This window comes from Dermochelys coriacea, chromosome 4 (genome assembly GCF_009764565.3).
Source record: "Dermochelys coriacea isolate rDerCor1 chromosome 4, rDerCor1.pri.v4, whole genome shotgun sequence".
Taxonomy (NCBI): domain Eukaryota; kingdom Metazoa; phylum Chordata; order Testudines; family Dermochelyidae; genus Dermochelys; species Dermochelys coriacea.
This window is the reverse complement of record NC_050071.1, coordinates 94,304,977-94,328,758: the sequence shown is the minus strand read 5'-3', so window position 1 is coordinate 94,328,758 and position 23,782 is coordinate 94,304,977. Positions and strand designations below refer to the sequence as shown.

At 43.6% G+C, this 23,782-nt stretch overlaps 1 long non-coding RNA gene across 1 annotated transcript in view; it reads right to left on the bottom strand.

Moving 5' to 3' along the window:
• The window catches only part of LOC122460046, a 72,138-nt gene that overhangs the window by 39,719 nt on the left and 8,637 nt on the right, over positions 1–23,782 (bottom strand). The window contains exon 2 of the long non-coding RNA XR_006281094.1: positions 2,866–3,039. This is a non-coding gene — a long non-coding RNA (uncharacterized LOC122460046). The remainder of the gene's footprint in view (positions 1–2,865; positions 3,040–23,782) is intronic.

Genomic DNA, 23,782 nt, shown 5'->3' with positions numbered 1-23,782 from the left:
TGGCAAGGCCACTTTGCAGGGGGCTGCTGCAGCCAAAATATCGAATATGCTGTCTGTGGGCTCCTTTAGCTCCTCCGCCTCTAAACCCAGGTTCATAGCGACTTGTTTAAGGAGCTCTTGGTGAAACCTGAAGTCATCCGGCAGCAACAAATTAGTGGGACCTGTGACTGTCTCATCTGGGGATGAAGAGGAGGAGACCACTGCTAACAGAGGGTCTAGTTTCTCCACTTCCACCGGGGCTTCCTCTACCAGGGGTGGCGATGGGGTCTTGGCACCGGTGTCAGAATCCAAGCCAGGATCTGGAACTGGTTTGGGTGGGGCTGCAGCCCGCCTCTCGGAGACTGCTGAAGATGGGGGCTGAGAATATGGCCCAGATACCAGCGGGAATCCCCATAGTTTCAGTACTGCCATTGTACCGGCCACTGCCCCTGAGGCCATGTGCTCACAGATGGCCCGGCACCGAAATCTGGTGCATAGGCTGGATGATGGTGCCTCCTCAGCAGAGGGATGAAGTCCAATGAAGACTTCCTGCCTGTAGGCCAAGGCTATGGTGGGAAGCTGAAGAGCAGTGCCTGGGTGGGAGATGCATGTCATGGCAACTGATGCTTTGGCACTGGAGACCGGTGCTGGAGTGCTGGAGATCGGAGCTGGGCAGCCGGGGACTGGCATAGTGTTGGAGACTAGTTCCGGGTCAGGACCACTGTGGAGGGCCCATGGCAGGCTTCCCTCTGGAGGAGATCACCTTTGATGGCTCCGAGGGAGCAGGTGGTTGGTCCCATGGGGTCGGCGGCATCAGAAGGGCCATGAGGGCCCTTCCTGCCTCAAACACCTCCAGTGCGGAGAGGGCTTTCAAATGTGAAGTGCCCTGGCCACTCCCAGGAGTGGATCGTGGGTCCCAAATCAGGCTCGCACTGCGGGTGGACTCATCGCTGCCCTGAATGCAGCCCTGGGGAGGACAAGTGGCCTGGCATGGGTCTCGCCTCGTCAGCCCCTCCCCTCTTGTCCCTCTTCAGCAGCGGGGAGCACCCTTTCAGTGCACTGCTTCTTGTGCCACTTTCTCAGCACTGAGAATGGAGAATGGTGCCGGGGGGGGGGCACAGTGCCAGAGGAGCACTGCACACTGAGGCCGATGTGCTCGGTGCCAAATCTGAGCAGCTCGGCTCCAAATGCAGCTTCCGTTAACAGGGCCTTCAAACGAATGTCCCTGTCCTCTTGGGTTCATGGCCTGAAGCTCCAGCAGATTTTTACACCTGTCCTTGATGTGAGCTTCCCCAAGGCTCTTTAGGCAACTTGAATGAGGGTTGCTGACTGGCACGGGCCTATTGCAGGCAGCACATGGTTTGAATCCCGGGGACCAGAGCATGCCCTGTCCCTGGGACACATCCCTTGATGGGACCATTATCTAACTTCACCAACTATATCTAACACTAAGATTAACTAAGTACAAAAAAACAGTCAAATTCAACCACTGGAGAAGGTTTGCAAACGTGAGAAAGTTGTTCCAGCAACTGTCACAGCAGTAAGAAGGAACTGGCAGTGTCTGAGGCCAGCAGCGCCCCTTATACTGGCGCATGGATGTGGGGCACCAGGGAGAGCTAGAGCCGGCCCTACGGATAAAACTGGGGGTTGGGGGGGAATTTCTGGCAACAGTGCCCACAGTGTAAACACACCTAACGTGGAAAGGACAAAAGCAAGCACTCGAAGTTAAAATACAATGCCCTGTTCCAAACAGTGGAGGCAGCCCTTGTGTCCTCTGGTTTTACTCTATTTTATAATTCAGTTACATGTTGTTCCACTTCATTTCACATTTTCAAACCATTAGATGGTATTGTCTGGAATGTACACAACATTTTTCATATTCATCAAAATAATATGATGATTTAACATCTGCATTGTTAGGCATGCTCCATTATAAAGGCTTGATTTTGATCTCGGATGAGTGAGGGAACATGCAGCAGTACACAGAATCACAGAAAAAAAATCACCTATTACACTCGCACATATAATGTATGACCTCATTCCATGCAAGTGAGGGGATCAAAGGTCTTAATATTTCTTCCTGCAGCTATAGGACTAAGAATTAATGTTGACTCATAGCCATTCATAACATTCTGATATATTTACAGCTTAACTTCCACTGCTGATGGCATTCTTATTTGATTTTCTAGATTTTAGTTAAATCTGGGACACGGACTGTGTCTTTTTTATGAATGGGGAAAGTGCCATGCAGACTTGTGGAGCTATATTTGTAATACCACCATCACATGTCAGGATTAAATGTTTTGTTAGCTTATTGAGCTCAGTATCAGTTTGATTCAAACCATCCAAAACATGAAATTCAATATTTGAGAAAGAATTCTGAATAATTTTTTTTAAAATGCTCAGCATAATACAGAACCACAGGAGTGAAAGAACTACAGTATTAGGTCAGTCCAAGGGACAAATCTCCCCTGCACCCTCCCAAGCAGGTCATCTTGGAGAGAGGCTACTTGAGGGGGAGGGATCAGGATCTGGAGATGCTGCATGAATGCTTGTGTAGAGTCTAGCTCAATGGGCGGAGGGGGGAGGGGGAATTGAGAGTGAGCCACTAGGTGAGCTCTGTCAGTCGTGTGCGTGTGTGTGGGTAGGGTGGGAGCACAAGTAGTACAGAAATTGGTTCAGCTCTGAGGCTGGAGCAGCAGCTGAAGAGTGACACTATTCCTGCTCTCCAGCTTGAGCTTGTTCCCCTTGAAGGCACAGCTTGGCCTCACGAGCTTTTCACCTGAGGAAGGATTTGAGCCTAAGAACAAATTGCTCTTAAATAAGAAGATACACTAAATTGGTCTGGAGAGGGTTAGTTAGTGATGTACACTGTCATGTAACTACCTTGTGTCACTCCACAGCAATCCCATGACAGAAATGAAGTACTTGAAGTGGGAACCCTGCCCAATCCTCTTCAAACTGGGGGATGAAGAAAACTGTATGTAACAGGAGGCCATGAGGAGAGGCAAAGTGGAAGATCCTTGAGGGCTCCAATAGAAATGCAGAGGTTTCTTCTCCCTAGGAAACCTCATTATTATTTGCAAAAAGAAAAGGAGTACCCGTGGCACCTTAGAGACTAACAATTTATTAGAGCATAAGCTTTCGTGAGCTACAGCTCACTTCATCGATGAAGTGAGCTGTAGCTCACGAAAGCTTATGCTCTAATAAATTTGTTAGTCTCTAAGGTGCCACGGGTACTCCTTTTCTTTTTGCGAATACAGACTAACACGGCTGCTACTCTGAAACCTGTCATTATTATTTGCATTACAGTGGTGCCAAAAAAACCCAACCCCCCATCAAGATCGGGACCCCAATGTAATAGGTGCTTGACAAACACCCAGTAAGAGACAAACAGCTTACAAACCCCAAACAGCTTACAAGGTAACCAGACACACAATGAGAGAGAGAATTATTATCATCCCCATTTTAAAGCTGAGTCACAGATTAGCTGACTTGCCCACAGTCACACAAGAAGTCTGTGGCAGAGCTATATATTGAACACAGATATCCTGAGTTCTAGCCCAAAACCTTAATCACAAGATCATCTTTATTTGGCCCTATGTGGATTATAAGTGGCCACCTCTAAAAGTCATTCTTTAGGTCAACACCTCTATCTATGGGATCCCTTAATCACAAAAATTGGGCCAGTCCTGAGCATTTTTTCCACTACTACACATCAGCCCTAGAGTCAATTCCCAGATCTGGTCTCTGTCTCTTGCTTTTTGAGCCAAGAGAAGCACCACAACAGTGCTGAAATTCTAGGTGGGAACAAATGCCTTAAATCTCCATAAAAAAGCATGAGTCCAATTTAAGCAGAGCATTCAAGATGAAGTAAGACTTTTCTCACTTACAGCAAAATAACAATGGTTAGGTGGAAATGTATATTACACTTTTCACCATGGTGTCTAAGCATTTAATTCCCTAGCTGGGGAGTTCTTTATCTAATTCTTACAACTCTTCCCCACTCCCTGCCCCCCACACACATGGTGCGGGGATGGACCCTAATCTGTTCCCTTATAATTCAATGGAAGTTTTGCCACTGACTTTAGTGGGAGCAAGACTGAACCTCTATTAGATAATGGAAGCTATTCACTAAATACTAAATCCTTGCAACATGAATCAGATTCTTCTAAAGACCTTGAGTTTGTTGACACTTGGCAAAGACTTCACTTTGTTGACAGAGATTATTCACAGTTCTGCCCTGTCCATGTTTCACACTCAAGAATACAGATAATCTTTTTGGATAAAATAAAGTGAATAATAATGTCCCTGATGCTTTGACCTCTTTTCTACTATTATCTCAGCCCTGGTCTACACTAGGTGTTGAGGTCGAATTTAGCAGCGTTAAATCAATGTAACCCTGCACCATGACGAAGCCCTTTTTTTCGACTTAAAGGGCTCTTAAAATCGATTTCCTTACTCCACCCCTGACAAGGGGATTAGCGCTGAAATCGGTTTTGCTGGGTCGAATTTGGGGTACTGTGGACACAATTAGATGGTATTGGCCTCCGGGAGCTATCCCAGAGTGCTCCATTGTGACCGCTCTGGACAGCACTCTCAACTCAGATGCACTGACCAGGTAGACAGGAAAAGGCCCGCAAACTTTTGAATTTCAATTTCCTGTTTGGCCAGTGTGGCAAGCTACAGGTGACCATGCAGAGCTCATCAGCAGAGGTGACTATGATGGAGTCCCAGAATTGCAAAAGGGCTCCAGCATGGACCGAACGGGAGGTACGGGATCTGATCGCTGTATGGGGAGAGGACTCCGTGCTATCAGAACTACGTTCCAGTTTTTGAAATGCCAAAACTTTTGTGAAAATCTCCCAGGGCATGAAGGACAGAGGCCATAACAGGGACCCAAAGCAGTGCCACGTGAAACTTAAGGAGCTGAGGCAAGCCTACCAGAAAACCAGCGAGGCGAACGGATGCTCCAGGTCAGAGCCCCAAACATGCCGTTTTTATGATGAGTTGTATGCCATTTTAGGGGATTCAGCCACCACTACCCCAGCTGTGTTGTTTGACTCCTTCAATGGAGATGGAGGCAACACGGAAGCAGGTTTTGGGGATGAGGAAGACGATGATGAAGAGGCTGTAGATAGCTCACAGCAAACAAGCGGAGAAACCGGTTTTCTCAACAGCCAGAAACTGTTTCTCACCCTGGACCTGGAGCCAGTACCTCCCGAACCCACCCAAGGCTGCCTCCCGGACCCACCAGGCGGAGAAGGGACCTCTGGTGAGTGTACCTTTTAAAATACTATAAAAGGTTTAAAAGCCAGCATGTTTAATGATTAATTTGCCCTGGCATTCGGGCTCTCCTGGATATACTCCCAAAGCCTTTGCAAAAGGTTTCTGGGGAGGGCAGCCTTATTCCATCCACCATGGTAGGACACTTTACCACTTCAGTCCAGTAGCACGTACTCGGGAATCATTGTAGAACAAAGCATTGCAGTGTATGTTTGCTGGTGTTCAAACAACATCCGTTCTTTATCTCTCTGTGTTATCCTCAGGAGAGTGGTATCATTCATGGTCACCTGGTTGAAATAGGGTGCTTTTCTTAAGGGGACATTCAGAGGTGCCCGTTTCTGCTGGGCTGTTTGCCTATGGCTGAACAGAAATGTTCCCCGCTGTTAGCCACGCGGGGGGGGAGGCAAAATGCAACCTTGTAACGAAAGCACACGTGCTGTGTATGTAATGGTAACAGCAAGGTTTACCGTGAAAGAGTGTACCCATTGTTCTATAAAATGTGTCTTTTCAAATACCACTGCTCCCTTTTTTTTTTCTATATCAGCTGCATGTGTTTCAAGGATCACAGGATCTTCTCCTTCCCAGAGGCTAGCGAAGATTAGAAGGCAAAAAAAACGCACTCGCGATGAAATGTTCTCTGACCTCATGCTGTCCTCCCACACTGACAGAGCACAGACGAATGCATGGAGGCAGACAATGTCAGAGTGCAGGAAAGCACAAAATGACCAGGAGGAGAGGTGGCGGGCTGAAGAGAGTATGTGACAGGCTGAAGAGAGGGGTGAAGCTGAAAGGTGGTGGCAGCGTGATGAGAGGAGGCAGGATTCAATGCTGAGGCTGCTTGAGGATCAAACTAATATGCTCCAGCGTATGGTAGAGCTGTAGGAAAGCCAGCAGGAGCACAGACCGCCGCTACAGCCCCTGTGTAACCAACTGCCCTCCTCCCCAAGTTCCATAGCCTCCTCACCCAGATGCCCAAGAATGCGGGGGGGGAGGGCCCTCCGGCCACCCAGCCACTCTATCCCAGAGGATTGCCCAAGTAACAGAAGGCTGGCATTCAATAACTTTTAAACTTTTAAAGTGCTGTGTGTCCTTGTCCTTCCCTCCTCCACCACCCCTCCTGGGCTACCTTGGTAATTATCCCCCTATTTGTGTGATGAATTAATAAAGAATACATGGATGTGAAGCAACAATGACTTTATTGCCTCTGCAAGTGGTGATCAAAGGGAGGTGGGGAGGGTGGTTAGCTTACAGGGAAGTAGAATGAACCAAGGGGTGGGGGATTTCATCAAAGAGAAACAAACAGAACTTTCACACCATAGCTTGGCCAGTCATGAAATTGGTTTTCAAAGCTTCTCTAATGCACACCGCACCTTCCTGTGCTCTTCTAACCGCCCTGGTGTCTGGCTGTGCATAACCAGCAGCCAGGCGATTTGCCTCAACTTCCCATCCCGCCATAAACATCTCCCCCTTATTCTCACAGATATTGTGGAGCGTACAGCAAGCAGTAATAACAGTGGGAATATTGGTTTCGCTGAGGTCTAACCGAGTCAGTAAACTGCGCCAGCGTGCTTTTTAACATCCAAATGCACATTCTACCACCATTCTGCACTTGCTCAGCCTGTAGCTGAACAGCTCCTGACTATTCTCCAGGCTGCCTATGTATGGCTTCATGAGCCATGACATTAAGGGGTAGGCTGGGTCCCCAAGGATAACTATAGGCATTTCAACATCCTCAACGGTTATTTTCTGGTCTGGGAATAAAGTCCCTTCCTGCAGCTTTTGAAACAGACCAGAGTTCCTGAAGATGCGAGCGTCATGTACCTTTCCCGCCCATCCCACGTTGATGTTGGTGAAACGTCCCTTGTGATCCACCAGTGCCTGCAGCACTATTGAAAAGTACCCCTTGAGGTTTATGTACTCACTAGCTTGGTGCTCCGGTGCCAAGATAGGGATATGGGTTCCGTCTATGGCCCCACCACAGTTAGGGAATCCCATTGCAGCAAAGCCATCTATTATGACCTGCACATTTCCCAGGGTCACTACCCTTGATATCAGCAGATCTTTGATTGCATTGGCTACTTACATCATAGCAGCCCCCACAGTAGATTTGCCCACTCCAAATTGATTCCTGACTGACCGGTAGCTGTCTGGCATTGCAAGCTTCCACAGGGCTATTGCCACTCGCTTTTCAACTGTGAGGGCTGCTCTCATCTTGATATTCTTGCGCCTCAGGGCAGGGGAAAGCAAGTCACAAAGTTCCATGAAAGTGCCCTTACGCATGCGAAAGTTTCGCAGCCACTGGGAATCGTCCCAGACCTGCAACACTATGCAGTCCCACCAGTCTGTGCTTGTTTTCCGAGCCCAGAATCGGCGTTCCACCGCATGAACCTGCCCCATTAACACCATGATGCCCACATTGCCAGGGCCCTTGCTTTGAGAGAAGTCTGTGTCCATGTCCTCATCACTCTTGTCACCGCGCTGATGTCACCTACTCACCCGGTTTCGCTTTGCCAGGTTCTGGTTCTGCATATACTGCTGGATAATGCGTGTGGTGTTTAATGTGCTCCTAATTGCCAAAGTGATGTGAGCAGTCTCCATCCTTGCTGTGGTATGGCGTCTGCACAGAAAAAAGGGGCGGAACGATTGTCTGCTGTTGCCCTGACAGAGGGAGGGGCGACTGACAACATGGCTTACAGGGAATTAAAATCAACAAAGGGGGTGGCTTTGCGAGAAACTGAATGGCCACCTCAAGGATAGAACTCAAAACCTCAAGGATAGAACTCAAAACTGGGTTTAGCAGGCTGTCGATTTCACAGAGGGAGAGAGGAGAAAATGAATACAAAACAAATCTGGTCTATTTCTTGTTTTGAGCCACTTCATCTATCTTCATACATCATGCTGGTAGCAGACTGTGCAGTACGACCGCTAGCCATCGTCACCTCCTGGGTGCTCGGCAGAAGATGGTGCAGTATGACTACTGGCCATCGTCTTCTGCTGGCTGCAAATTAAAAGACAGTGCATTGCCGGTAGGACTCAATTGCCATGAGACGAAACAAAGGAAATGACCTGGCTGAGTCACTCCCATGTTTGCCCAGGCGCCCGGTTAAAAGAGCACCCAGGACTACGTCGACCAGTCATACTGCACTGTCTGCTGCCAAAAGGCAAAAAACTGCTCCTGTGCAGCGATGCAGTACCATGTCCGCCAGCACCCAGGAGACATACGGTGATGGTTAGCTGAGAGGGCTCCCTGCTTGCCGTGGTATGGCGTCTGCGCAGGTAACTCAAGAAAAAAGGTGCAAAATGATTGTCTGCCCTTGCTTTTACGGAGGGAGGGAGGGAACGGGGGTCTGACGATATGTACCCAGAACCACCCGCGACAATGTTTTATCCCCATCAGGCACTGGGATTTCTAGCCAGAATTCAAATGGGCGGTGGAGACTGCAGGAACTGTGGGATAGTTACCCACAGTGCAAAGCTCCAGAAGTCGACTGTTGCCTCGGTACAGTGGACACAGTCCGCTGACTACATGCACTTAGAGCATTTGTGTGGGGACACACACACTCGACTGTATAAAAACACTTTCTACAAAACCGACTTCTATAAATTCGACCTAATTTCGTAGTGTCTAGGAGACACTCAAAAGCTCCTAAAAGGTGGCAGCTTCATATATCTTTATTCTGATCCCTCTTTTTCTGAATTCTTTCATTCTGAAATATAGGGTTGGGGTTTTTTTTTTACTCCTCCTGCCGCATGTGACCTCAACTGACAATATAGAGCATGATCTCTCACTACCCTTTTTGTTTAGTTAACTAATAAAATCGAGTACAAAATTTCTTGCTAACTACTAGTTTAAAAACTCTTCACAAAAATTAATGTTTATTCCCAATCTATTAGGATTTCATGGATTTGACTCAGTTGCATTATCAATGTTAAATATACTTCTGCAGTCTTCAGATTGTTCTGTTCTCCAAGTACACATTCACAGCCCAGAAAATGCCAGCAAAATTAAAGTTAATAAAACGCAGGTTCAGTTCACATCACCTAGACAATATCTAAGCTGTTAAACTGTGTGTTCACAGACCTCTGAACTGGACATTTTCAGTAAAATGCTGCTATTCCTCATGCCAGTAGCCTTCATTATTGTCAGTGCCCAGAGTTCAACAAACATAAGCCATACCCCCGAAATTCACGTAACTCTCTTTAAAATTCATGAGATTTTTAAAAAACAAAAAACATTGAGTTCTTTTTCTCTTTTGTTTTTTGAGCCTTTAAATACACTTGGGCCATGTTTTCAAGCTTTTCTCCACAACCTTACAGGCTAGAAACTTACTTGTGTTTTTAAATGAAAGCTGAGATTCCCAAATCATCACAGGATTCCTGGAGATGGGGCTTTATGAAAAGCACCAAATATTGCAAGACTTGTGATAAAAATCACAAGAGTTGGCAAATTGAGTCTTATTTTCTAAAGCAGCTATAAATGAATAATTCCAGACATTTTCTAGGGTATATCCAACACCCAGCCAATCAAGTAATCAGAGCTCAGATCCAAATTATTGAATTATAATATCTTAGATGAAATCTTATGACCAAGTTATAGTTCTGGTCGTTCTCTGAGGAAAACAGACGGCCTAGCTTCAACCACCCTTATTCAGGCCCTGAGATCATTCTGCCCTAACCCCAGACAGAGGAACCTCTTGGATCAAAGCCTAGAAGCAAGAACTTGTCTTCCCCTTAATGAGCTAGTGCTAGTCCTGCTCCTCCTTCTTTCTTCCAGGCACACTAGTGTTCTCAGGACAGGTCTACACTATTAATTTACATTGGCACAGCTGCATCGATGCTCTAAGCTGATGGGAGAGAACTCTTTTGGCTTAATAACTCCACCTCCGTGAGAAGTGGTACCTCTGTCGGAAGAAGAAGCTCTCTGGCCAACATTGCGCTGTTTACATGAGGGGGAGGGTAAAGGTCAGTATAACTATGTCACTCAGGGGTGTGGATTTTTCACATGCATGTCTAGTGTTGCCAATTCTAGTTGGACTTATTTCTGGAGGTTTCATCATGACATAATATTTAATTAAAGGTTAAGCTTTAAATCCTGGAGACGCCAGGACAATGCTGGAGGGTTGGCAACCCTACCTGAGCAATGCAGATATGCAAGTTTAGACCAAGCCTCAGACCCAAGGCATCCAGTTCCTTCCAGGCTTAAAACAGAGCAGCATTCCCTATCCTAGTACAGTTAACCCTCTGTAACCTGCTTCATCCCTTTTATCTCCTTTTTCCTACCTACTTATTTCTTACAGCTGTAGTATCCTCCCTCCAGGCTTGACAGTCATAGCAGACATTGCAAGGGAGAACTGACTGCAAGCCAGATATTTAAATAATTCCTGTGCTGTCCCAGAGTGGGAGGTTGGCATATCCTATCACATGCATCAAACATCCAAAAATGGGGTATTTCTTCAATATCCAAAGGGGACAAATAGTTGATACTGTTATTCTATTATTAAACCCTGAAAGATTTTAATCTTTCCTGTCACAAATCCAAAATGTTTAAAATATTTAGTGAATTGGTAATATCTAAAATAGATACATTAGATCCCTGTCCTGCAATAAATTCCACGAGTGTGTACCCCCATTGACTTCAATGAGGGTTCTTGCAGGGTCAGGGACCATTCATGTGGATCTCTTTACAGGATCAAGGCTTTAGCTTCTTTCTCTGTCACTGTGATTGTTCTAGTCACATCACCCTTCAACTGGGAATGTGTGATGCACATGATGCTGCATGATTCAAATTTTTAAGGCCAGAAGAGAGTACTATGATCATCTAATCTGACCTCCTACTTAATACAGGCCACTGGATTTCACCCAGTAATTCCTGCATCAAGTCCAAAAACTTCTGGCTGAGCTAGAACATATCTTTTGGAATGACATCCAAACTTGATTTGAAGACTTCAATAATGGAGAATCCACCACATCCCTTGGCAAGTTGTTCCAATGGTTAATTACCCTTATGCGCCTTAGTCTGAATTTGTCTAGTTTCAACTTCCACCCATTGGATTTCATTATGCCTTTCACTGCTAGATTAAAAAGCCCCCTATTACTAGAAATCTTCTCCCCATTTAGGTACTTATAGACCATGACAAAGTCTCCTCTTAACCTCGTCTTGAATAAACCAAACATCTTTATTCTCACTCTGTAAGGCAGCTTTTCCAGACCTCAGACCATTCTTGAAGATTTTTTATGAACTATTACCAGTTTGTCAACATTATTTTTTAAAGTGTGGGAACCAGAACTGGCCACAGTGTGCCAGTCATGGACTTATTAATGCTATGTACAGTGGTCATATCGCCTCCCTACTCCTTAGTAGCATTCCTCAACTTATACATCCAAAAGGAAAGGAAATGTTTTGTTTAATAATAGGAAAATTCTTATATTCCCAGATATATTAAGGGACACCCATGACACTATTGACCAGGCTTCATCTTTGTTGCCTACAAGCCTGGCTTCTCTCCGCCTACTCACCAGAGCTGGGCAACATCAACTACAGGTTGACAACTCCGGCTAAGGTTTTGGACTCTCTCATCTGGAGGACAAAACTGGAGAAAGTTCGGGTGGGGATTCCTTTCCTCACAAGGCAAACCGCAAAACATGTAACAACTCAATGCCTGATTCACAAATACGAAGGAGGCATCACAGCAATACTCTCTACTATTCCAGACACAATTATCTGGCTTAATCATCTGAATATAAAATTACATTTAAAACAGCCATACAAAGAAGAAGAAAACCATCAGAACCAATGTCAGAACCATCAGACCTATACCCTTGCATGTCACCTTCTCCTGCCGAGAAGATTTATTCGGTTCCTAAGTTCTCAGTGCCCATGTCTGCAGGCTCCTCTAACTTTAATGGGGGTGGGAAGGGAGCCTTTCTCTTTGGGGCAGTTTTTGATGGAGTTGTCCTTATGTCTATGAGAGTGCCCCTTACTCTTATGGGAAGCCCTCTCCTTGGACTTAGCAGTCTTAGCTTCTGTTTCTGAGCTCGTGCTTGGGGGGGCACTGCCTACTTGCTGAGATTGATGTACATGAGGTCCCTGGCCCAGATCTGATTGGGGTCTCATTGCCTTCTCCATCAGATATTTTCTAAGTCTCAGTTCACAACCCTCACGAGTTCTGGGGGGAAAGGAGCAGCAGATGCTCTACTTGGCAGACATGTGAGCCTCACCCAGGTAGTAAAGGCAGAGCTGATATTTGTCACTCACAGAAAAGGAGTAAGGGCAGGACACATAGTTTTTGAACCTAGGACCCTGGGCATAATCCCAGACATCTTGGGGAGGGAAATTTCCCTGAGTGGAAAAGAAAAGGGGGAAAACACTATCTAACTATACTATGATAGACTATACTGTAAAATATTAAAAACTACTAAAAACTAACACATACAATATATTTACAGCAATAATGCAGTAGAAAGGAGCTGAGGACAATGAAGATTCTGATTCAGACCATGTGGCAGTAAGAAGGAACTGGAGAGGCGTCGGCCCACGCCACACTTTATACCCCCGGTTCAGAGCACAAGGAGAACAACAGTACATGTGTGGGCCAATGGACACTGCTTGTGAAATAATTCTGGACTCAGGTGCATGATGCACATGTGTACTCACATATGGAATACACCTAGGGATCATCACCTGAAGAAGAATGGATATTTCTGCTTCAGTCCTCTAGTAAAACTAAGTGTATACAAACTCAGAAACAATATGTTCTCCTTGACTCTGGTGATGGGAAAGCTTTTTTGATCTTAGATTCAAAATCAAGAGGATTGTTTAGGCAATTTGGAAATATCTTGGTTTATCACATTTTAATAGGTCTATATAAAACATATAAGTGTCTATTAAGACTATGTCATTAAGATAATACCTTCTAAAGCATTCACTATATATCTATTTAAGATGTTCCAAGTTCCATATTTACTTCTTCTCACCTATAGTAGATTTTTTGAAAACTTTTTTCCTAACAAAACATTTACAATACATACTGACATGACTATTTTGAAGGGTTTTTTAAAATTTTGTTAATTCCTTAATTGATTTGATGTTATCTGATTTTTGATTAGATTTTAAGGTCATTGGGACAGGGACTATATTTTTGCACTGTGTCCGTACAGCACCTACACAGTGTGGTCCTGGACCATGACTGGGACTCCTAGATGTTATCAAAATACAAATAAATAACATAAAAATATTTTCTAAATAGCCTAATTAATGAGGCTCTATAAAATATAGATTGGATTCACAGACAAATGTTTTATTTTCCTAATGAGGGAACATCATTAGCAATCATCTCCTTTAATGCAGAAAAAGCCTCTTGTTGAAGGGGATGGTGTTACTTTCTGTAGGGGGCTTCTTTCATTTCCTGGGTTAAATTATTATACCATATCATGAAACAGATGCAGCTATAACTACTACTAAATCTACTTCTACATCTTTTAAATTTAAGCTGGGCCACTGGACAAAATAACCCTTGCCTCATTTACTCTGATTTGGCACTTTTCTGGCAGTACAACAAACACAGATTTTAAAGGTATGAAAGTAAGCCAGTATGAGACCAAAGAACTTCTCAAGGACCATGACCTGTTCAAATTTATCATTGAGTTTTCTGTACTGTCAATCCATAATGTATTGCAGTTAACACATTAATTTGGTTTATTATCAGCTGATAACTATATAAATGGGATTTGGTCAGAGCTAGTACCCATGTCCTGGTATATGTTAAAGCTTTATTTACCTCAATGTAATTTGAAATGGTTTCCTAAAGGATTACAACATCCATGAATGTGTCTATCCTCTAAACTGTCATTAATGTCAATTTAGGCCCTTTCAGTTCACTCATTTACTTATATTTAGATAGATGGATTCTTCCCCTCTCCCTATGGGGTACAATTAATACCTTAGAAAGAAATATTGTTCCTTCAGTCCTTTCACTTATTTCCCATTCTTTTTCTTCTTTTATTCCTGGACTGCCTTACGTATTTACAACAGTTCTTCAGAGAAATAGAAACCTTCCCCCCACCACACATATACACTTCTGTGTCTCAACAATTTTCCTCCTTTTCAGTCAAAGGAGAGAGTTTCAGTTTCCCAGTCTTCTCTATTATCACATGCCATTTCCTTTTTCTAGGCCCATCCTTGATTCCTGGTGTACCCAAATCTCTCCTCAATTTCAACAGAAGTTTAGTATGGTGAAAGAATGAAGGAGTCAATCCTTCCACCTTACTGCACGCTTTGGACTGATACCTCTCCTAAAGAGACAGTGGTGTTCAGTCTATTGGAAAAAAGGTTGCCTCAGTCAAGTCCCTCTTTCATTTGCATGTAACGCTCCTTATGAAGATAATTATGCCAAATATTTATACTGTATTGGATAACAGACTGACTTTTAAAACGGAGTTTATTTCTTCAGAAGAAAGAAAAGGAGGACTTGTGGCACCTTAGAGACTAACAAATTTATTTGAGCATAAGCTTTCGTGAGCTACAGCTCACTTCATTGGATGCATTCAGTGGAAAATACAGTGGGGAGATTTATATACACAGAGAACATGAAACAATGGGTGTTACCATACATACTGTAACGAGAGTGATCAGGTAAGGTGAGCTATTACCAGCAGGAGAGCGGGGGGGGGACCTTTTGTAGTGATAATCAAGGTGGACCACTTCCAGCAGTTGTCAAGAATGTCAGAGGAACAGCGGGGGGGGGGGGGGGGGGGGAGGTCGGGGGGGAATAAACATGGGGAAATAGTTTTACTTTGTGTAATGACCCATCCACTCCCAGTCTTTATTCAAGCCTAAGTTAATTGTATCCAGTTTGCAAATTAATTCCAATTCAGCAGTCTCTCGTTGGAGTCTGCACATCTACCAATGTGATATATGCCATCATGTGCCAGCAATGCCCCTCTGCCATGTACATTGGCCAAAATGGACAGTCTCTACGTAAAAGAATAAATGGACCCAAATCAGACGTCAAGAATTATAACATTCAAAACCAGTCGGAGAACACTTCAATCTCTTCGGTCACTCAATTACAGACCTAAAAGTGGCAATTCTTCAGCAAAAAAACTTCAATAACAGACTCCAACGAGAGACTGCTGAATTGGAATTAATTTGCAAACTGGATACAATTAACTTAGGCTTGAATAAAGACTGGGAGTGGATGGGTCATTACACAAAGTAAAACTATTTCCCCATGTTTATTCCCCCCCCCCATTGTTCCTCAGAAGTTCTTGTCAACTGCTGGAAATGGCCCACCTTGATTATCACTACAAAAGGTTACCCCCCCCCCCCCCGCTGGTAATAGCTCACCTTACCTGATCACTCTCATTACAGTGTGTATGGTAATGCCCATTGTTTCATGTTCTCTGTGTATATAAATCTCCCCACTGTAATTTCCACTGAATGCATCCGATGAAGTGAGCTATAGCTCACGAAAGCTTATGCTCAAATAAATTTGTTAGTCTCTAAGGTGCCCCAAGTCCTCCTTTTCTTTTTGTGGATACAGTCTAACACGGCTGCTACTCTGAAACCTTTCTTCAGAAGCAGGCAGTGATGTGAAGAGAGATGAGGCTGACCGAATGTAACACTATTTTTTCTGATTCTCCTGGACTGAGAGAGGCATTGCTCATTACCTCATTTATTTTATGAAGAATTTTCATCCTTATCCAGTTGATAACTCAGCTTTAGATTATGGATTAGATCAAAAGCTATCAAAGAAGATAGTTTTAAAGATGATGTTATTTCTATTAAAGTTGATTTAAACAAACATCTGAGATTTCTTTTAAAGGGCAACGTGAATTCCTAACTCCCCCAAGCCACTTCTTAATTTCTGAAAAATATTCTTGATGTAGCCTTTGAGTACATATTACTAATAACTGTTAATACAATGCTAAAGGTACAACTGTCTCAACATTTGTCATCTGGCAACTAAAGTGTAGGAGTATTCTATATCCCACCCTGAAGCCAGATAGATTCACTTCCTGGAGCAGAGCCTTTTTCACCCTGTGCAGATTACTGACATACCTCTTTATTTCATTTTTTAAAGTTGTGGAAACATAAGGCATTAAAATCCTACAGGCTCAATGCTGCTCCTAATTAATTCAATGGGAATTTGGCTATGGACTTGGAAGGAGGATTATGCAGTTCTAAGCATCTGAGGCTAAATTATAACATGTTGGAATACTGGCAATTGGATCACAGTGTTGTCATTTGTTGATTAATGGTCTTCATCTTAAAGAAAAACACTGAGCAGTGGATGTGCATTAATTATTATTTCTACTGTTTATTACTTGTATAGCACCAGCAGAATACTAGGTGCTTTATAGCAAGGTAGGACAGCAAGATCCCTGCTGTAAAGAGTTTACAGTCTAAATAGACAATGTATAAACAAAGGAAGGGACAATGTGGCTAAGCAGAGACGTTAAAACCCTTTTTAGTTATACAAGTTGTGTATCAAGTTTTCCCCTTCTCCCACAACCTTTTTAATTAAATTGTATCTAAAGCTTATGAATGTCAGGACATTTCTCTGTAGGGGGAAATAAGGACATACCAGAGTCAGATAGGTCTGTTAGAAGAGGTGCAGTTTGTGAGAGGAATTTGAAGGAGAAGAAGATAGAGGCATGGTGGGTTGGGTAAGAGATGAGGGTTCCAGGAAAAGAGATGATGTTGAAGTAAGCCTGGGAGAAGAGAGAGGGGGAAGAATATGAAGAATAGTCTTGCCACCTGGACACAGTGAGAGAGGGAAGGGAAGAGGAGAAGGAGTTTTGGGAAAGCCAGATTATGTGAGTTTGAAAGAGAGGACAAGGAGCTTGAGTTTGAGGATGGAGACAAGGGGAAGTCAACAAGGGGATTTGAGGATGAGCTAGGGTTGGTTGGGACAACAAGCTAAGCAGATGATTTCTGCAGCAGCAGCATTTTGGATGAATTGAAGAGGGGCAAGATGGGACTCCAGAAAGGAGAAGGTTGCAGTTCTGGAGACAATCAGGCAGCAGTGCAACTATTAAAAGGGTTGCAGGTAGCAAGAATATATATTTTGAAGCTGTGTTGTGGAAATGTTAACATAACAGTAAAATACTGGGATAGTGTACTGGTGTCCTGCTTTCCCCCTCCAGTGGTTGTATGTGCAATTAGGTCTCTGGATTAGGGTATTGGCGGTGGATAAGAAAAACAGACAGATTTTTGAGATTTATATAGGAAGACCCAGCAGGATTAAACTGTAGACTCAATATAAGGGGAGAAAAAAGAGGACTAAAAAAATTACGCATAGGTTGGAAGCCTTTGGGCTCAGAGAACTATGGAGTTGCCAGTAGTAATGGAGACGGGCAAGAGGAGAAGTCTGGGGGGAAAGAGGAATTAAGATGTAGCCAGTTTGCTTAGTGGTGGACAGTTGGGGATACGTTATTTAAGGAGAAAAGGCATGGAATTAACCAAGAGTGTGTCCCTTATCACCCTGATCACTTTGCTTCTCTGTTGTATCTCTTGCCCCACCTCTCTGTCTGTTTTTGCCTTTTAGAGTGTATACTCTTTGGGGCAGGGGCCATGTCTTCCTATGTATTTGAGCAGCACCTGTTTTATATGAGCAACAGGAGGTTATTTTAGGAATAATTTGTGCTATTTAATGGCACAGCTCCATGTTTTAGTACCTCGGCCTGTCTCAAGTACAGATTCTTATTCTGTCTTATTCTGGGCTAGATTCTGATTTTAATTACGTCAGTGTAAATCCAGATTAACTTCTTTGACTTCAGTATTGCTAACCCTGTGTAAGTACCTAAGGGTCAGAATATGCTCCGTTACATCAAAATTAACTAATTAAAACTCTAGCTGTTTGAGTCTGATGCACAAGTTGTAAAGTGTCAAATTGATAACAACTAACACTTTGTGTTCACCACTCATTGTCAGTTTGGGCTAGATCGGGGTTCTCAAACTGGGGGTAGTGACCCCTCAGGGGGTCACAAGGTTATTACATGGGCAGTTGCGAGCTGTCAGCCTCCACCCCCAAATCCTGCTTTGCCTCCAGCATTTATAAGTGTTAAATAAAAAAAAAAGTGTTTTAATTTATAAGCGGGGGGGCTACACTCATAGGTTTGCTGTATGAAAGGGGTCACCAATACAAAAGTTTGAGAAACACTGGGCTAGATGGCAATGCAAAGTAAAAAGTCACTTCTCACACTGCTGTCTGTGAGAGAGGGGCATGAATCAAATAGATTTATAATTCATGAAAGGAAAGCACCACCAGCTAGAGGCAATCATGAAAGAATACCCAAAACAGTTATTCTGCAACACTGTATTCTGCCTTCCAGTAAACCAGAAGAGTAATCTCATACTCACAAAGACAATATAGGCTAAAGCCACAAATAATAATGGGACACATGCTACCTCTACACAGGTTCTTCGATGTAGGGGACTGGAAACTGTAAGTTTCTACTCATGGAGTTTTGTCCCAATATGTTTTTTGGGGACAGGGTTTATTCTCCTAACAATGCAGATTTCAGTATATCCACAGGAGGCCAGGCCTCTGCGTAGCACACTGGGCTTCCTCTTTCCTATGGCAGCACAGTTCACTTTCTAGATAAAGCAAAACTCTACCTCAGGTGTTGCTTGCAGCTGTGTATGGGGATTTACTGTTAGTCTGGCAACCAGCATCACGTGGACAAGTTTTCACAGCAAACAGAATTCTGCCCAGACAACAGGGAAGCATGTCATAGGGAACAATGGTTCTATGGCTCATCTCCCTCCCCACCACTGCGCTCCAGGTCCCTTAAACTCTCAGAGCCCAACCCCCAATTTTGGTGCATTTTGGTACTCTCCACATAGCAGAGAAAAGCATATGTCCCAACAAAACAGAGTAACCGAACAAGAGATTTCAGAGTAGCAGCCGTGTTAGTCTGTATTCGCAAAAAGAAATGCATCCGATGAAGTGAGCTGTAGCTCACGAAAGCTTATGCTCTAATAAATTTGTTAGTCTCTAAGGTGCCACAAGTACTCCTTTTCTTTTTGCGAACAAGAGATGTTTACATACAAAAGAGGGTTTATTGGTTGATAAGGGCAATTAGCAGAAACCCAATTTAAGTGTATGAGATTGTATTTCCCATGTAGGATCTTTAATGAGTGTGATGCCCACTTATGGAATATGTTTGTTTAAGAGTTTTTGGATAGAATGAAAAATAGTTTTTCAGGGTGCAAGACTGCCAATTCTATTCCTTACATTGTCTTGATTTTGAATTTTATTTCTATTTAGAGCTAAATAGAAATTAACTTAAAATATCTGAAGACTGACCATGTGTGGCTGAAAACTGGGAATGACTGTTTTCATAGCCCTGGTGATGTCAGCCTGACAACCGTGTTTTGTCCCAGCATTTGTAAAGAACACCACCTCCTGAAGAAGTCATCCCCAGCAGAACAGGTAAAAGTGACAACAAGCTAACAGAATGCAGAAGTCTCTCAAGGCCTCATCCCCCACAGGCCTGTCACCTGTCAAGACATTCTCTCCCAACCTCCAGCATGAGACTATAAACCGGCCCACTCTAACATGCAGCATCAGATCCACATGGAGTCAGAGAATTACTGAGTGGTCAATGCTGACAGACTATAGCAGCTCAGCTTCCCCACCACCTGCAGATTCGGGCAGAAAATACAATAAAGAGGTTAGAAAGTTGGAGAAAACTGAAAAGGGACTAGAGAGTTAGGAAAGTACAGTTTTCTCTCACCCACATGCTCTTTAACATGTCCTAGTTTTCAAGCTGAAATAGCAGAAAGGCGGTGAGGGGAAAGTGGGCATCCTTTGCTTTCTCATCGACTCTCCAGCTATCTATTTTAGGGTTTTCTATAGTTTTGTCATCATAGTAACTAAGTGTTTAGATACTATGGTGATGTAAGAAACCCTAAGAACCCCTCTTGCCAACACTCTGCTGTGTACACCTCACTGACGGCCACCACAACCAAGCCCTGCTACAACCATATGACAGGTGTTGAACAAAAGTTAAGTCCAAAAACTCAGGGGTAAAACCCAATTTCCAAGAATGTCCATATTTAAATGTAAAGTGGAAACCTAGTGGCATATGCGCAACAACCAAAATTTTGTGTTGTTCCTGGAACACATAAGATGCTTTCACGGTCCAGTATGAGAATCAAGTGACCCAAAGATCCTTTCACCCAGGTCTCTCACTTGTTAATACAATATGCTAATATCTGAGTAACTGGCAAAGCTTGTTTAGCATGTTTCTGGTGGTATACTCAGCCTTCATTAAAAGGCTCTCCTTTCTCTGGTATCAAGGCTCTGTATCTTTGTTTCAAGTTACATTAAGAAAAGACACACACTTCCCTATGCCTGAAAAATTTCAATACCATGGATGGCGTTATAAAGTGGATTTATATCATTTACATTCTGCTATAGAATTCAAACTTCACTAAATAAAAATGCAGTCAGTACCATGGCCGACAGGTATCATAGGCCTGGGGAGGCTGTGCCTCGCCAAACAGCCTGGCATAGCCCTGTCAGTGCTCTACCCCCGAACCCCCCTCCTGCAGTTCCTCTGTGGCCCAGTCTGGCCCAGGTTGGCTGCCGCTTGCGGTGCTGGAACCACCCCACTCGGCTCTCCGGCGCTCTAGGCCTGGGGGCACTCAGGGGCTGGGGGCACTGCAGCTGTGCCACCCACCCACCCAGTGCTCAGGGGCTGAGGTCTGGGGCACTGGGACCGCACTGCCGCGCAGTGCTCCAGGGCTGGGGGCACTCGGGCAACCCGGGGTAGGGCCGGGGCCTCAGGAGGGAGTGCTCTGGGCTCCTGCAGGTGAGGGGGGCAGAAGTGGAGGGGGAGGAGAAGGGCCTCGGGCAGAAAGGGTGGGGCCAGGGCTAACCTCCCACAACGGCTGGTTCACCAGCTGCCCATGGTCAGTGCCACTTATAAAAAACTGCACCTACTTTATAACACTAAATTTACAAGAAAGTATTTCCAGGGCACCATTTTGCCCCACAATTTTCAAATTGGATTTTTTCCAGTTTATAAGAATTGGTTTAAAAACCACATATACATTTAGAGAACATTTACCAATGTTTTTTAGGGTCAGATGGCCAATTTGTCACTCCTTGTAAAAGAGGTCAGTCAGTATCATTTTCTCCCTTGAAAGAAAATGGATAATTCATGTATCTAGCTTACATACTAATACAGTTGTTGTGGTAACATAATATGAAACCCGGAAGCAATTTAAAGAGACTACGCCAAACAGAAAGTACAAAGGCTGGATAGGCCTGACTGTACCTTCTAGATATAAAAATACTTTTCACTTGCTACATACGGTGCCAATGCTGACTGTATAGGGAATTAATAAAACACAAGAAGTTAAATTCAGATCTGGCCTAAGTAACTCGGTTTGTCTACATGGAAGTCAATGGTATGGCTCCTGTTTAAACCAGAATTCAATTTGACTCTTAGTTCTTAAGTAGCTGGTATAAATTTTAAGAAATATCTTGTGTTTATTTGTTACAATACACCAGAAGCCTCTTACAGCTAGGTCATGTTTTTTCCATAAGCTGAAGTTCTCAGTAACTGGAAGCAACACAATGTAAAGCACTGAAACAATTTGAGATTTTCATTCTTCTTCACTGTTAACATAATCGTCATTATATCCAAGTTCACTGTAAGTGGGTTGCACTATAATTAATTGTAAAGATCATGATGCAAAACTATCTTTCTGTGAACATGCCTGCTTTTAGGAGTCATGTTCATAGATAAGAAGGGCAGTTCTCTTCTGCTCTCTTCACTGCCTACTTGATAACCAGCCTGCTTTTGCTCTTTGTGTAACTTATATTCTGTTCATAGGTACCAGAAGAGAAACTATATAATGGGGTTACTAAAAAAAATAGAGATATAATAAGTGAGGAAAGAATGTGGTGTGAGTATATAGATAGAATGTGAAGGGTAAAAATGAGAAAGACACAGTATATACTAAATTTGTGAGCAATCTAAACACATTGTAAAAATTTTTCAGCACAAGTAGATTTGCAAATTATTTAGTTTCAAACAATTCTGTTGATTCTCAAGGCCAAACAAACACTGCACTTCAGTGTTGTCCCATCTAAAAGCATATATTGCCTTGTTTTACCAGCAAATTAAATCATGGTTTGGACTGGGTTGTAGCTGTTTGTTTAACACCTATGATACGACTCGTCTTCTCTCCCTATCCTATCTTCAACTAAATGACCAGGAAAAGAAAATAGAATAAAACCATTCACAGTGGAATTACTGAATGGCCAAGTTACTACACTGTATCCATTACTTTGTCCCCGGTGATATACCAAATCTGAAAAACATTTACATTTATCCCATAATTTGGTAATTATGGATTTAACAAAAGGATCTATTCTACTCTATTGCTTCTATTGGGTCACTAATAGTGTCTGCTGGAATATTAGGGGTTTGTTGTAGGCCTAGCTGTGTGCTTCTTTAAGAGCAGTGAATGTCTCCACTGAGACAAGTAGTGCAATCTGAAATTTTGGAATGTAAGGCTCAGTTAGACTCCCATTTTACTTTGGGTTTTCAAGTTTTGTGGAGGTACTCTTTTAAAAGTTTTGGACTGACAGACAGAACTCTAAGGAAATTTCACAGGAGGCTCCGGGACTTGGATGTCCTGGAAGACTCATTCAACGACAGATTAGGGACAGAATCCAACTAGCTGTGGAACAATATCCTGGGTGGAAAGGGGCCCAGGGCCCAAGAGAATTTAAGATGCACAGACTTGGGGTGAGTGGAGGTGAAGACTATTGCTGGAGAAGTGTAGGACCAGATGGCACAGGCAGTGGGGATTTAAGTAGCTTGGGGCCTCGCTCTAGCTTCCCTCTATCCATTCTTGTGTTGGAATTTTGTGCCCCACCATGTTATGCATTATGAGGTCTGATCTGAGACACCCCATAGTGCACAGCACAGAAGTGCACTAAATTTAAAAACAAAAGGCAACAAAGGAGAGGGCACCTCATGTGATAGGCCAAACTCGGGGGCAGCTGGTCCCACCAGAGAACCACAACAGGAAGCATGGACAGTGGCACGTCCAAGCCTTTTATGTAGCAGAAGAATCCTTATCCCTGAGGCCCTGAGTGGCACTCAACAAAGCATGAAGCACCACAGCCCAGACCACCCCCAGAGGCTCCTCTTCTCTCCTTTCCTTGCATGCCCTTGTCTCCTAAGTCCTACTTGTCTTTTAATATGGCATTAAGTTTTTTAAAGAAACAGACAACATAAAATAATGAATAAATATTAAAAAATAAGATATGAGAAAGGTGGCAATTTTTAAACATCATTTTAAAACCCATCTGATGCCAGAAAATTAGAACAACTCTGGAAAATTAGGTTTTTCCTGTATACATTGCTTGAGTGATGGGTGAGAGAGATCCTCACATACTGATGAAATCCTGGCCCCATTGGGTTTGTCTACACAGCAATTAAAGACCTGCAACTAGTCTGAACCAGCTGACCCGGGACAGCCACGGCT